Below are 13823 nucleotides of genomic sequence, written 5' to 3'. Positions count from 1 at the left end.
AAGTGTGGCTCACTGGTTAGAGGAGGCAGACCTGGAAGCAGAGGTCAGCCCGGGACCAGGGTTCAATTCCCGGCTCGGCGGGGTCTTGAGTCCTAAAATGTCCATGGACTCGACAATTCTCGCTCCGGTGCCTACTCGATTCACGGGTTCACACTCTGCGACTCTGGGCAATAGCTTGCTTAATCTCCACAACGGCCCCTCGCGGCGGGATGCCTGGCTTTCACCTTGCGGATACCCTGCCGGGGTTATCTCACAGGGGAATACCAGGACGGGTTCCCTAAGCAAGCGCTTAGAAACCGCTTGGTGATTTGCGCTATATAAATTCCTGTACAAGAAGTTTATCTGAATGGAGAGGAATGCACTGAGACGCCAGATCATTCACTAATGTGTAGGCACATACAGTTACACGGTTCATGCAACAAACACCGACCAAATATGGCTTGCGTGTTGCAAGGCACGCCAGTTCCTGCTATCATCCCCACGTTCAAGTTGTTGGAAAATGGTAGTTATTTGATGCTCAATAATGAAGATTGATCTGGGTTAATTAAAAGTATTCCTTTTATCGTAACAGTAAGTGAACGGGTTATTTGCTGCAGAAATGTTCTATTTCCTCCCACACATGAACATAGGGAGTTTTCAATCTCGCCACAAATACCAACCTTGGGAGCAGATTTCAACGGCATGGCAAGAATAAGAGCTCTTTTGTCTCAGAGAGAGGTGGCCTTGAGTTCGGCCCGTGAAACTTTCGTGCTTCACATAGCGAACACCCGTACAGAGGTGCAGACCCTTTTCAATTCAGATTTGCCTTTCCATTTCAGCAAGATGGTTCGGACTATCTCTAACGCATCCTCCACAAAGGCCCTGGCGCACTTTTTTAAAGTTGTTACCAGTGGTCTCGTGACTTCATTTGAGAAAATCTTTCGAGTCATCCCTACTTTCTTTCATTGTATTTTTTCCACTCTGCTTCGTGGATTGCCATTTTTACTTGCATTACCAGCGGACGCTCTTGTGCTTTTTTACATTTTTAAATATGGATGTCCCTCCTATGCAACCTCCCGCCCTGCAGCTGCTGACACTGTTCCGCAATCGCATGCTAGAATATTATGGCACAATGCCGTTGGCGATATTAAGCACGGCATATGGATTATCTTTTCGATTCTCCTACTTCACCTGTGTCCAGCCTGTATTTCACTGCCTGACCTGTGATTTCGATTGGGCCATTGATTTGTGTCTCTGCGGACCGGTTTCTCCTGACGTCGACTTTAATCAGCTGATGACTCCTATCATTACTCACGAGTTGGTTTGTCCTGGCGAAAGGATTATGGCTGTGGCATTGATGCATGGACTAATTGGTCCCTGGAATTTACTGGCGGCAACACAGTCTTTCTTGGAACAGAGCTTTCTTGAAAACCCACCGAGCTGTCCTCTGATGGTGATAGAGGATCCGGTGCTGGGAGAGCACGTATGTTCTTTTCCGCTTTTAAATTGGATGGCTGAACTGTTTTCGGATGAAGACGGTGACTTCCTATTGGAGGCTGTTGCAGCTTATTTTGCATACACAGTTATGTCATAGACCTTTTTCATGTTTGATATGCTGAGTACTAGCATTTCATTGACAATTCATTGACTTATTTGTCAAGTTTTTATTATTTACCTTGCCTATTGGCTTAAGACTCGATAAAGTACTTGGCTGTTTTATTTTTCTTTAGCATTAAATTTTCCTAGTTTTTAATGCTTTACCTTGCGGACCGTCCACATATAAACTTGCAATCTGCTCTCATGAGATGGCACTTCTATTATCTTATTCAGTTCGTTTCCGGATCATGGGGAGGTGTCATCTACGTCCTGGATATCTTTACACCGTGTTAAGTTAGCATGGGCTCATTACCGGTTTAAACGCCATTTTTCCTTTTTTGCAACTTCTGCACACGACACTTAATTGTTGCTTTAGCTTTCAACCTAGTAGTTCATCGTGGTTTACATGAGAATAATATGTTATTGCTCTACTATCTGCTTTGCTTGTTAAACTATATCTGTACAGCGAGTGCTAAAGTTTCAAGAACAACACGATACAGAATTGTTATGAGGTCTGATCTCCACGACTTCATACTCATAACATAAGTGCAACTTCTGCCAATTCTGGGCATGAGGCGGGTTTTATATTGCTTTGCCGAACACACATACACAACACTTGATGCGGTTCACATGAAGAGAGAGCTGGTGTATGCTGATGTGATTCCTTCAAATCTAAGACACTAAAGTATGGGCACGCCCTAAACCAACACAAAGAGACCTTCTTAGCAAATAATATAATATGTGTATTAGGGAGGGTGAGATATAAGCAGCCGCGGGCCGTGGAGGGAGTTACGGTGAGGCAGGGAGGCGGGGAGGGGGAGAAGCAGGGTGGAGCCCTCTCCACCCTGCCCCTCCCCCTCCCCGCCTCCCTGCCCCACCGTAACTCCCTCCACGGCCCGCGGCTGCTTATAAGTGTTGCTAACTCTTATTTATTTACAGCATGTTAACATACTATCACCATTCGCTTTTTATGTACTAGTAACTATGCTGGTAATTTTGCTACTGATAATATGTGTACTTGTATTATCTAAGATACTACGCCTGAGAAGACGGCATTAGTAAATAAACATTTCAAATACACATGTGTTCTTCTTAACTCCATGTTCTGGTTTCTAAGAAATATATAACGACCGACTGTTCATGAGTTCCACGTATCCTGAGGTACTATAAGTTCATATTCTGGATTGTCTAAACATTGAGAGTTTGTTATATCCAATGTGACACTGTACCTAGCTTGCTAAGGGGTTTTTGATTACTAAGGTGAGTTTTGGGACACCCTAATTCGCCGAGGTTCCAATCCTCTGTCCACAGTTCTGTGTGAGAACAGAAACCCTGCGACAGGGGCACCCCCGACCCTTGCTGGAGCTTCATCACACTTGCGATACAACTCCAGCAATGCGCCACCTTTACGGCACAGATACATCACGCATCTGTGCTGTTTTTGCCCCATGATGCGCCGCATTGTAAATGCAGCACACCATAGGTGACGGAACAGCGGCACAGAATGACTAACACATCCCTGGTGATGCGCCAGTCATCATAAATCTATCCCTATGCTTCTTATCTTGTTAGAGATGAACCGCCATATGTATCATCAAAGTTTTTTGCATTTCCTAAATAGCGAACTTTAAGGAATAAATAGCGATTCTTTACCATTCCTAGTTTGCGATGAGCTATTTGCTAATTACAAATTACCCATTCATTTCCTTCATTTCCATAGGACGGTTGGACTCACTTTTAGCTCGAACGGCTGAATGGATTTGCACGAAACTTGGCAAAATTGTAGGGACTGATAGCCCGATGTGCCTTTGCTATGTCTCAAGATATATGCTCCAGTGGTTTTTACGAAAATTAACTTTGAAAAATATATATTGGGCTACATTGGCCTATATATATGTTGGAACCCAAATGTAGCCCAATGTAGCCCAATGAAGCCCAATGAAGCCCAATGTAGCCCAATGTAGCCCAAAGATGGCCGCCAGAGACGAAAAAAAACAAATGTAGCCCAAATATCAGCCAGATGTAGCCCAACTATAGCCCAGTGACAGAATGACCAATCAGCGTCGCAAACCTCCGTTACGCGAAGCGGAGCGCTGTTACAGATATATATCTTTTTTTGAACGTTAATTTCTCAAAATCCACTGGAGCACATATATTGAGACCTAGCAAAGGCACATCGGGCTACCAGTCCCTAATATTTTACCAAGTTTCGTGCAAATCCATTCAGCCGTTCGATTATTATTTTATTTTTATTTTTTTGCCCCGCGGGGCCCTTTTAAAACCTCCACATCAAACCTAGGGGGTCAGCGAGGATCTACTATTCCCCCTTATGGTCATTTGCCCCTTCGCTTTCGCCTCCTCTTGTCTCTCGATCCTACCGAGAGACAAGATGGCGGCCGCTACGGACTGTTTGGAATGTTGACAGACGCCGGAGAACCAATCAGCTTCGCTTCACAAAGCTCCGTTGCGCGAAAAGTACGCGTCCTGGAGCGCTGCCCGGTCCGCTGTTACAGATATATATCTTTTTTTAAACGTTAATTTCTCAAAATCCACTGTAGCACATATATTGAGACCTACAAAAGGCACATCGGGCTACCAGTCCCTACAATTTTGCCAAGTTTCATGCAAATCCATTCAGCCGTTCGGGCTAAAAGTGAGGCCAACCGCCCTATGGAAAACTCAATGTTAAAAACACGTTTTGGGACCCCCCTTTTTTCTCGGCCCCCCCTTGACGAACCCCCCCCAAATTTTCAAGGGCTGCTCAGAAACAAAATGTGCCATTTTCCTGAAAATTTCAGCCAATTCCGTCCACAAACGCCAAAGTTATTAGACATAGAATTTTCAAAAATCCCATAGAGAAAAAATCCTAACTATATATACCTACTGGCGACCGCCAGTAGGTAATATATATATATATATATGTTTATATATATATATAACACTTCCAAATACGTCCTTACCTGCTGCTACACGGCTCCTCTTTTGCGAAGCACACTTCAGCAATGATCCACCTGCCGCATTCACTTGAACAGATGCACACTGGGAGCTGTAGGCTCACATTTGACTACAGTATTCTCTCAAAGCTGGGTCACCTGATCTCCAACCAATGGGAGCGCTTGAGGAATTACAAAGGAGGGAGAAGGATAGGATGCAGTAACAGCGCGTCTGAAGAAGGCGGATACGCCGAAATGCATCATGCCAAGCTGTACTTGTGAATAAAGGGTGTCTCCTGAAATGATCCCCGCTGTGTCCTCGCAACTTACTTTCCAGTAAAGTGTTTTTTCTCTCATATATATATATATATATATATATGTATTTAAAAAATATATTTTTATTTATATTCATTATTTATTTATTTTAATGTTATTAAAGTATTTTAAGTATGTTTAAGTTAGCTATATTTATTATTTCATTAATTTAAAATTACTTTTAACCATTTAAAAAATTTGATATTTTTGACTATCTATATTTTTGTAGGTCTATATTTTTGATTCAATATTTTTGTACTTACCTGTTTGAAGATAGGAAGTCGATATTTTGGCATTCTATATTTTTTACTCGATATTTTTGTAGGTCTATATTTTTGCCATTGATATTCTTTCAGTAATCCATGGTCTAGGTGTATAGAGCATTTGCGAAAAGATGGGCATGCATTAGCACTTTAATCTTAGCACTTTATTTCTAAGCACTGATGTTTTGAATGGACTGATGATCACAATTGTGTGGCATGTATCTTCTGCAAATATGATTGTGATGTAGGTCGATTTTCGAAGTTGTTTTCGTTCGTAATATTGAACATGATCTTATGAGTTTGGTCTATGCTTATAATCAGTTTCAGTGTGAAGGTTTAACCTACAGTGCTGGAATCTATTGTTGATATCGTTGTATGCACTAGGCACTTTATTGATTAGCGTATTTGCACATTTATATGAACATATGTGTTGCTGATGAAATAAAAGAATTGGGGTCCTATGGGGAGCCACAAAGAGTGGTATCCATGAAAAAACTACCCGTACTCAATAGCACCTTAGTCAATGATACCAATCACACAATGGACAAAGAAACCTCAAAATGTTCAGTTGTGTTTACCTTCTAGTAGTCAAAGTAAAACATTTGGTTGGTCCTGTTATATAATATTCAAAATGATGCATGCAGCAGACTTAGTAAAGTTAAGTACATAAGTAACAGTGAAAAACGACAAAAATATTTATCCGGCAAGAATATTTTTTAATCATAAAGGGTTAATTCATTTATACAAAAAAGTACACAGTAAAAGATAATCAAACGCAATGCATCATATTTAAAACGGATGAAATAATGTAAAATACTCAAGATGCACACTACAGAAAGAGAAAATGATAAAAATGTTCAAGAGGAACAGTTGTCGACGCGGCGTTTCGGTACAGTGTTAAAAACCTTCATCAGGACAGTTTCTGTTAAAGAAACAACAAAATTACTGTGTGTTTGGTTACATATATCATCATTTTTTTAAAAAGTCACAGACAAGCTGTTATAACCCAAAACATAATTCCAAACTGTTTGTTTTACATTTTTTTGTCTCGTTTATTCTTCACATTATTGCACTGCAACAAGGGGCCAACACAAAGAGTAATCGGGCACTGATTCAAAAGAGGTTTACGTTATTGGTATCATGAAAAAGGTGGGGGTAACAAAGGGAGTGCTAAGCACTACTACTGTGGAGTTAAATATATCCTTATTCTCAATGTACATGGTAAGGGAATGCTTACCTCGGTCATTAAGAGGTATGATGATCTTAATGATGCACTGAAATAGCGTGCAGGGTATTGGGCATGAAAAGTCCAACCAAATTCATAAATTTTTGGCTGGGCTTGAAGATAAAAACAATCTAAAAAGTAATAGAGAAAAAGGCCATTACCAAATTGTAATTGAAGGTATAGTTGCTGGCACAATGCGTTTTGAGGGGCAGACTGAAAATATATCAGAAAGAACCGCTCATTGGTTTGTTTAGATCTCCAACGTGATTGGACTCCAGTAAGTCACATGTTGGAGGCGCTTTTTTTTGGAGATTACGAGATTTTGGAAACAAACTTTATTGGTTGTTACGGGGACATCACGTTGGAGATCTAAACAAACCAATGAGCGGTTCTTTCTGATATAAGACAGATTTCGGTGGCTACGAGGGAGGCTGTCTTTTCCCCCTCTCTCCCAGTGCACACACGGGGATTCTATTCAAAAACCGTGGCTGCATTGCTTCTTACCCAATTAAATAACCGGGGTAAGTGAGAACCAGAGCTAGAGGGTTTTTGATGACACTAAATAGGCAGTAACAGCACTAATAAATCCGCCTTGCCCTCTTCCTCTTTTCGCTTCAGATATATCCAATCAAACAGGATATTCAGATACACCCAATAAAACAGGATCTTGAGATCGGTGGCTCCTGTTATTCCAGTGTGAGCTTGCTCCTTAACTAATAAAGGTACTGACTACGGGTGTATTTTCAGTCTGCCCCTCAAAACGCATTGTGCCAGCAACTATACCTTCAATTACAATTTGGTAATGGCCTTTTTCTCTATTACTTTTTAGATTGTTTTTATCTTCAAGCCCAGCCAAAAATTTATAAATTTGGTTGGACTTTTCATGCCCAATACCCTGCACGCTATTTCAGTGCATCATTAAGATCATCATACCTCTTAATGACCGAGGTAAGCATTCCCTTACCATGTACATTGAGAATAAGGATATATTTAACTCCACAGTAGTAGTGCTTAGCACTCCCTTTGTTACCCCCACCTTTTTCATGATACCAATAACGTAAACCTCTTTTGAATCAGTGCCCGATTACTCTTTGTGTTGGCCCCTTGTTGCAGTGCAATAATGTGAAGAATAAACGAGACAAAAAAATGTAAAACAAACAGTTTGGAATTATGTTTTGGGTTATAACAGCTTGTCTGTGACTTTTTAAAAAAATGATGATATATGTAACCAAACACACAGTAATTTTGTTGTTTCTTTAACAGAAACTGTCCTGATGAAGGTTTTTAACACTGTACCGAAACGCCGCGTCGACAACTGTTCCTCTTGAACATTTTTATCATTTTCTCTTTCTGTAGTGTGCATCTTGAGTATTTTACATTATTTCATCCGTTTTAAATATGATGCATTGCGTTTGATTATCTTTTACTGTGTACTTTTTTGTATAAATGAATTAACCCTTTATGATTAAAAAATATTCTTGCCGGATAAATATTTTTGTCGTTTTTCACTGTTACTTATGTACTTAACTTTACTAAGTCTGCTGCATGCATCATTTTGAATATTATATAACAGGACCAACCAAATGTTTTACTTTGACTACTAGAAGGTAAACACAACTGAACATTTTGAGGTTTCTTTGTCCATTGTGTGATTGGTATCATTGACTAAGGTGCTATTGAGTACGGGTAGTTTTTTCATGGATACCACTCTTTGTGGCTCCCCATAGGACCCCAATTCTTTTGTTCTCTGTTCTCCCCTGGTCCATAATCATTACCAGTAGGGGGCCTCCTTCACTTTTACTTGCTGATGAAATATCCATTGTTGATATCGTTGTATGCACTAGGCACTTTATAAAGTAGCGTATTTGCACATCCATTTGAACATAAGTGTTGCTGATGCAATATATTAAACAGTTATTTGATTTGAATTTTAAAAATGGATTTTATCAGTTTTTTGAGCATTTCTAAATTGCATTATGACTGCTCTGATTATGTTACAATTTCAAATACTGTGTTAGTTTCTGGACATAGCACTTTTTCCCATCTGCGTATTTTTGCACATTGAGACCAACATGAGTTCAATTATTATAATATGTATGTCTATTAAGAACGTTATTACCATTGTGCATTTTTTCGCTATTGCCATCTTGCTTTGTGTTTTAATGTGTGTGGAAAACATTAAGCCTTGTTTCTAAGTCTATTCGTGCACTTTACTCACCTTAGATCACTTTAAATGTCGTCATAGCTAATGGATGCATCATGTGACCAAGCTCCCACGAGGAGCAAAATGCATCATGGAGGGCACTTGCCTGTGTTATTCTATGCCGAAATAAATACTCTGCACTGCTTCACCACATATTTTTGTCTGGAGGTCCTTTTATTTGCTGGTGGAGATTTTCTGAGGTCCGTGCCTGCGAGCTATGTGCGAAATGTTTATTGTTTTTAGTTAATAAAAACCATCACAATACAAAATACAGTTTAAATACATTTACTTTCCTTTAAAAAAGATGTCACTCCATCTCATTAAAACGTTATATATATTAATACATCAATAACAGTTATATTCCAATTTTATAAAATATCATCAGAGGGGGGTCATAAGTACTTTACAGTATTTCAACAGATTTGTATAGGGGCTACATAGGAGATGACAAGCATGATTCTGTTGTTCATGATGGCGTCAATTACCATAACTTTTGCTACCTTAACAATAAGATACAATTAGAGCCTGCCTTTTTGGATGCTTCCTCCTGTCTCTTTTACTGCTTTGCCGTGGATTTCCAAATATTTCAGCAAGTTGCAATTTAGGCGAGTATCAGTAGAGTCCAAGCTTCTCATGATTGCTGTTCTACATGTACAGATCCCTCGCTCATTAAATAAAAACGTTAAAAGTAATTGGCGTGCATTCATCATTTCGTGGCATATACAAACCAAATGCACAAAATCTTCTTCCGCAGCATCACATAATCTACATGTTTTTGGTCAATTATATCGCCAAGACGGTTTTTCAGATAAAGACGGCAGGTCCCCTATGCGCATAGCCATTAATTGCTTCTTAAAGCGCACTGGATAAGTTAATTGAAAATAAATTGCAGGCTGTAATGTGACATATGTTTGAATTGTCATCCATGCATGAGCTCGTCGTGAAAAGAGACTTTTATCCACTATCAGTGAGTGATTTTTAGCTGCTTTATTCATAGCCTGGCAGAACGTGTGATGAGACAGTTTTAGGGCCCACAAATCACCCACATTTATTAGACGTATGGAGGAATAAAGGTATTTACTATAGGTTGACTTAGCATCATGGATTATGGTTTCCCATAGTGCTTTAACTAAAACACTTGATTCATTATTTCTTATTTTATGCATAGTTTTGATAAAGTGATACCTTCTTGCTATACTTTGCTGCAAAAAGCCAAATTCTAAATGGATTTGGGCTGGGAGGCATTAGATGGAAGATGGAATACCTGTTTATATGTTTTCGTTTGTAAGCTGTCTAATAATTTAGCATATACAAAACACAAAGGAGCAGATCAAGTCTGAAAAAGAGTGTGTGCCTACAACAGTAGCCGTGTGGTACTGGTGATGCATGCGTGAGACAAGGGTTGGCAAAACCATTGGTTGGAAGTCGAGGGAGGCTGACACGATTCCCATCAGACCACCCATGCGGTGGAGTTTGCGTCATGTGGGAAAAGTTTTGTCATGCCGTCCCACAACCGACCATATAGTGCCGGTGCAGGGATGGATGTAAAAGATATCATCATAGGCATGCATCCTAAAGTGATGGAAAAATGAGAAGAGTGCAGTGCTCAAATAATAGTGAAGATAAAATTAAAAATTTAACAGTCCGGACTCCTGGAGGCATTGCGACAGAAGTGCGGGTGTCAAAGATTAAAAGGCACGCTGGGTAGCATGGCTACCCTCTAGCGTAGTGTGATGTGGTCAACATGTTTCTGCTTAAGGGCATCTCGCCCAGCTTTCTTCAGGACCGATGACAAGAAGTCAGCTACTGCTACTACATACTAAGTGTATAAATGATGAATAATAAACCTGTACTGACAAAGTTACTTTTATATCGAGGGTATGAATACTTAAGTGTCCACTGTAGGGAGAGAAATGAATCTTCTTCCTGTTAACAAACAAAAGACACTGTATCAGACAACACCAAGTTAGACACACACAACACGGCGCGTACACATAGAAACCGTGCAGGCACACATACATGAAAAATATGATTTTTACATGGAACTAAAGCATATATGCTTGATCACACCAAGGCATTTCCTCAGCGTGATACTCACCCAGCTTTGTGTGGGTGACGACCTCACCTCACCCGGCAACCGCTCGGGAGGAAGAGGCCCCGCTCTGTAGTGTAAAAAATAGAAGACTCAGTAAGCACTTAACTTTACCGTGTCTTAGCCGAATGACTTTACACTGAAACCCAACAAACGTGTGATAGTGACCCTCCTACCAAAACCTACCACTGACAATGCCCAGGGCGCGTAAATCTCGCATATTTAGTGACACTCGAAGAATAATAGTAATATAACAACTGTTTTTAAGGAGTTAGACCTGTTAATGACCATGGCCTATTAGAAAACAAAGCGCTAAAGTGCTAGTAAAATATCTCAACCTGTGTCTATAACTGGCTGCCTGGAAAGAGTTCCCATGTGTCCAGTATTAGGTTATGAGGGAAACAAAAAGATAGCCTCCCTATCCCAGCGCAGAGTCTGTGACAAGTGTAAGACTCTCTCTAAGCTCACAAATCACAATGCCCTTAACAAAAGACTAGATCCTAGTAAGGTAAAGAAGCAAGGTTCTGGGCAGCCGGGCGTCTCACCTCTCCGTCGGTACCTCGGTACTGTCAGCGAGCGGAAGTGGAGGCGAGTTAAGGAAAACGCCCTCCCTCCTAAAATAGCCTCGCTGTGTAACGCGCTGACCCTCCGTTATCCAGAGGTCACGCAGGGTCGCGCGATAATACCGAAAAGTTCCTCTAATCGGGAGCGCATGCGCGGAGAGATGCCACGCATTACTCTCTCGCGCATGCGCATTCGTCCGTACTCGTCGGACCTCCTTGTTGACATCGCGCTCTAAATCACCTGCAGGAACACAAGAATCCATAGTAATGGTTCTATTCCTGTCTGGGTTGATCTAACGAACCAAGGATTTGTTTTGTTTGGCATAAGTCAAACTGGGGGACAAAGTTATGTGTCCATGGAGGAGACACTGCTCCTTGGACAAAAACGGCGAAATACACCACTGAGGGTTCGGCAAGTGTATCAGGTTTTATATTTGTTAGGGATGTGAGATGTGAGCATACATTATACCGCTGTAAAAATGAATTACAGTCAGACAAATTTAAACAAGGTCATATTTTATTCGCATGAAATCATGTGATGGATATGTGTGAAGCGACCTATATAAGAGAGTTTCGCTTCAGATACCTGGAGAAAGGGACCAATAGTGTCTGGAAATAGCTCTAGAGCCATTGATCAAGAGACAACTGTCTCATAAATGTTCAGTATATATTAAGTCCAATGACTAGCCACATAAAGGGTTGCTTTTTGTTTAAACATCGATGGATGGGATGTTAAAGTCCTGGGGTATGCAGTGGAGGCAGGCAGACAGTGGGTCACGCACACAAATAGGTTGGGTGAGCTAGAAGGAGTAAACTATACAGTGTTTACATCCTGATTAAGTAGACCCGCAACTGAACAGTTGCACTAAATACTATAAACAAGAAGGGTGTGTGGGGGTCAAGGGGAAAGTTTTATGACCTGACTGCTCACTCCCCAATTACAAGATACAAAACACAAAGGAGCAGATCAAGTCTGAAAAAGAGTGTGTGCCTACAACAGTAGCCGTGTGGTACTGGTGATGCATGCGTGAGACAAGGGTTGCCAAAACCATTGGTTGGAAGTCGAGGGAGGCTGACACGATTCCCATCAGACCACCCATGCGGTGGAGTTTGCGTCATGTGGGAAAAGTTTTGTCATGCCGTCCCACAACCGACCATATAGTGCCGGTGCAGGGATGGATGTAAAAGATATCATCATAGGCATGCATCCTAAAGTGATGGAAAAATGAGAAGAGTGCAGTGCTCAAATAATAGTGAAGATAAAATTAAAAATGTAACAGTCCGGACTCCTGAAGGCATTGCGACAGAAGTGCGGGTGTCAAAGATTAAAAGGCACGCTGGGTAGCATGGCTACCCTCTAGCGTAGTGTGATGTGGTCAACATGTTTCTGCTTAAGGGCATCTCGCCCAGCTTTCTTCAGGACCGATGACAAGAAGTCAGCTACTGCTACTACATACTAAGTGTATAAATGATGAATAATAAACCTGTACTGACAAAGTTACTTTTATATCGAGGGTATGAATACTTAAGTGTCCACTGTAGGGAGAGAAATGAATCTTCTTCCTGTTAACAAACAAAAGACACTGTATCAGACAACACCAAGTTAGACACACACAACACGGCGCGTACACATAGAAACCGTGCAGGCACACATACATGAAAAATATGATTTTTACATGGAACTAAAGCATATATGCTTGATCACACCAAGGCATTTCCTCAGCGTGATACTCACCCAGCTTTGTGTGGGTGACGACCTCACCTCACCCGGCAACCGCTCGGGAGGAAGAGGCCCCGCTCTGTAGTGTAAAAAATAGAAGACTCAGTAAGCACTTAACTTTACCGTGTCTTAGCCGAATGACTTTACACTGAAACCCAACAAACGTGTGATAGTGACCCTCCTACCAAAACCTACCACTGACAATGCCCAGGGCGCGTAAATCTCGCATATTTAGTGACACTCGAAGAATAATAGTAATATAACAACTGTTTTTAAGGAGTTAGACCTGTTAATGACCATGGCCTATTAGAAAACAAAGCGCTAAAGTGCTAGTAAAATATCTCAACCTGTGTCTATAACTGGCTGCCTGGAAAGAGTTCCCATGTGTCCAGTATTAGGTTATGAGGGAAACAAAAAGATAGCCTCCCTATCCCAGCGCAGAGTCTGTGACAAGTGTAAGACTCTCTCTAAGCTCACAAATCACAATGCCCTTAACAAAAGACTAGATCCTAGTAAGGTAAAGAAGCAAGGTTCTGGGCAGCCGGGCGTCTCACCTCTCCGTCGGTACCTCGGTACTGTCAGCGAGCGGAAGTGGAGGCGAGTTAAGGAAAACGCCCTCCCTCCTAAAATAGCCTCGCTGTGTAACGCGCTGACCCTCCGTTATCCAGAGGTCACGCAGGGTCGCGCGATAATACCGAAAAGTTCCTCTAATCGGGAGCGCATGCGCGGAGAGATGCCACGCATTACTCTCTCGCGCATGCGCATTCGTCCGTACTCGTCGGACCTCCTTGTTGACATCGCGCTCTAAATCACCTGCAGGAACACAAGAATCCATAGTAATGGTTCTATTCCTGTCTGGGTTGATCTAACGAACCAAGGATTTGTTTTGTTTGGCATAAGTCAAACTGGGGGACACAGTTATGTGTCCATGGAG

The sequence above is a fragment of the Lissotriton helveticus genome, chromosome 12 (assembly GCF_964261635.1).
Source record: "Lissotriton helveticus chromosome 12, aLisHel1.1, whole genome shotgun sequence".
In the NCBI taxonomy this organism is placed as follows: Eukaryota; Metazoa; Chordata; class Amphibia; order Caudata; family Salamandridae; genus Lissotriton; species Lissotriton helveticus.
Note: the sequence above shows the minus strand (reverse complement) of the source record.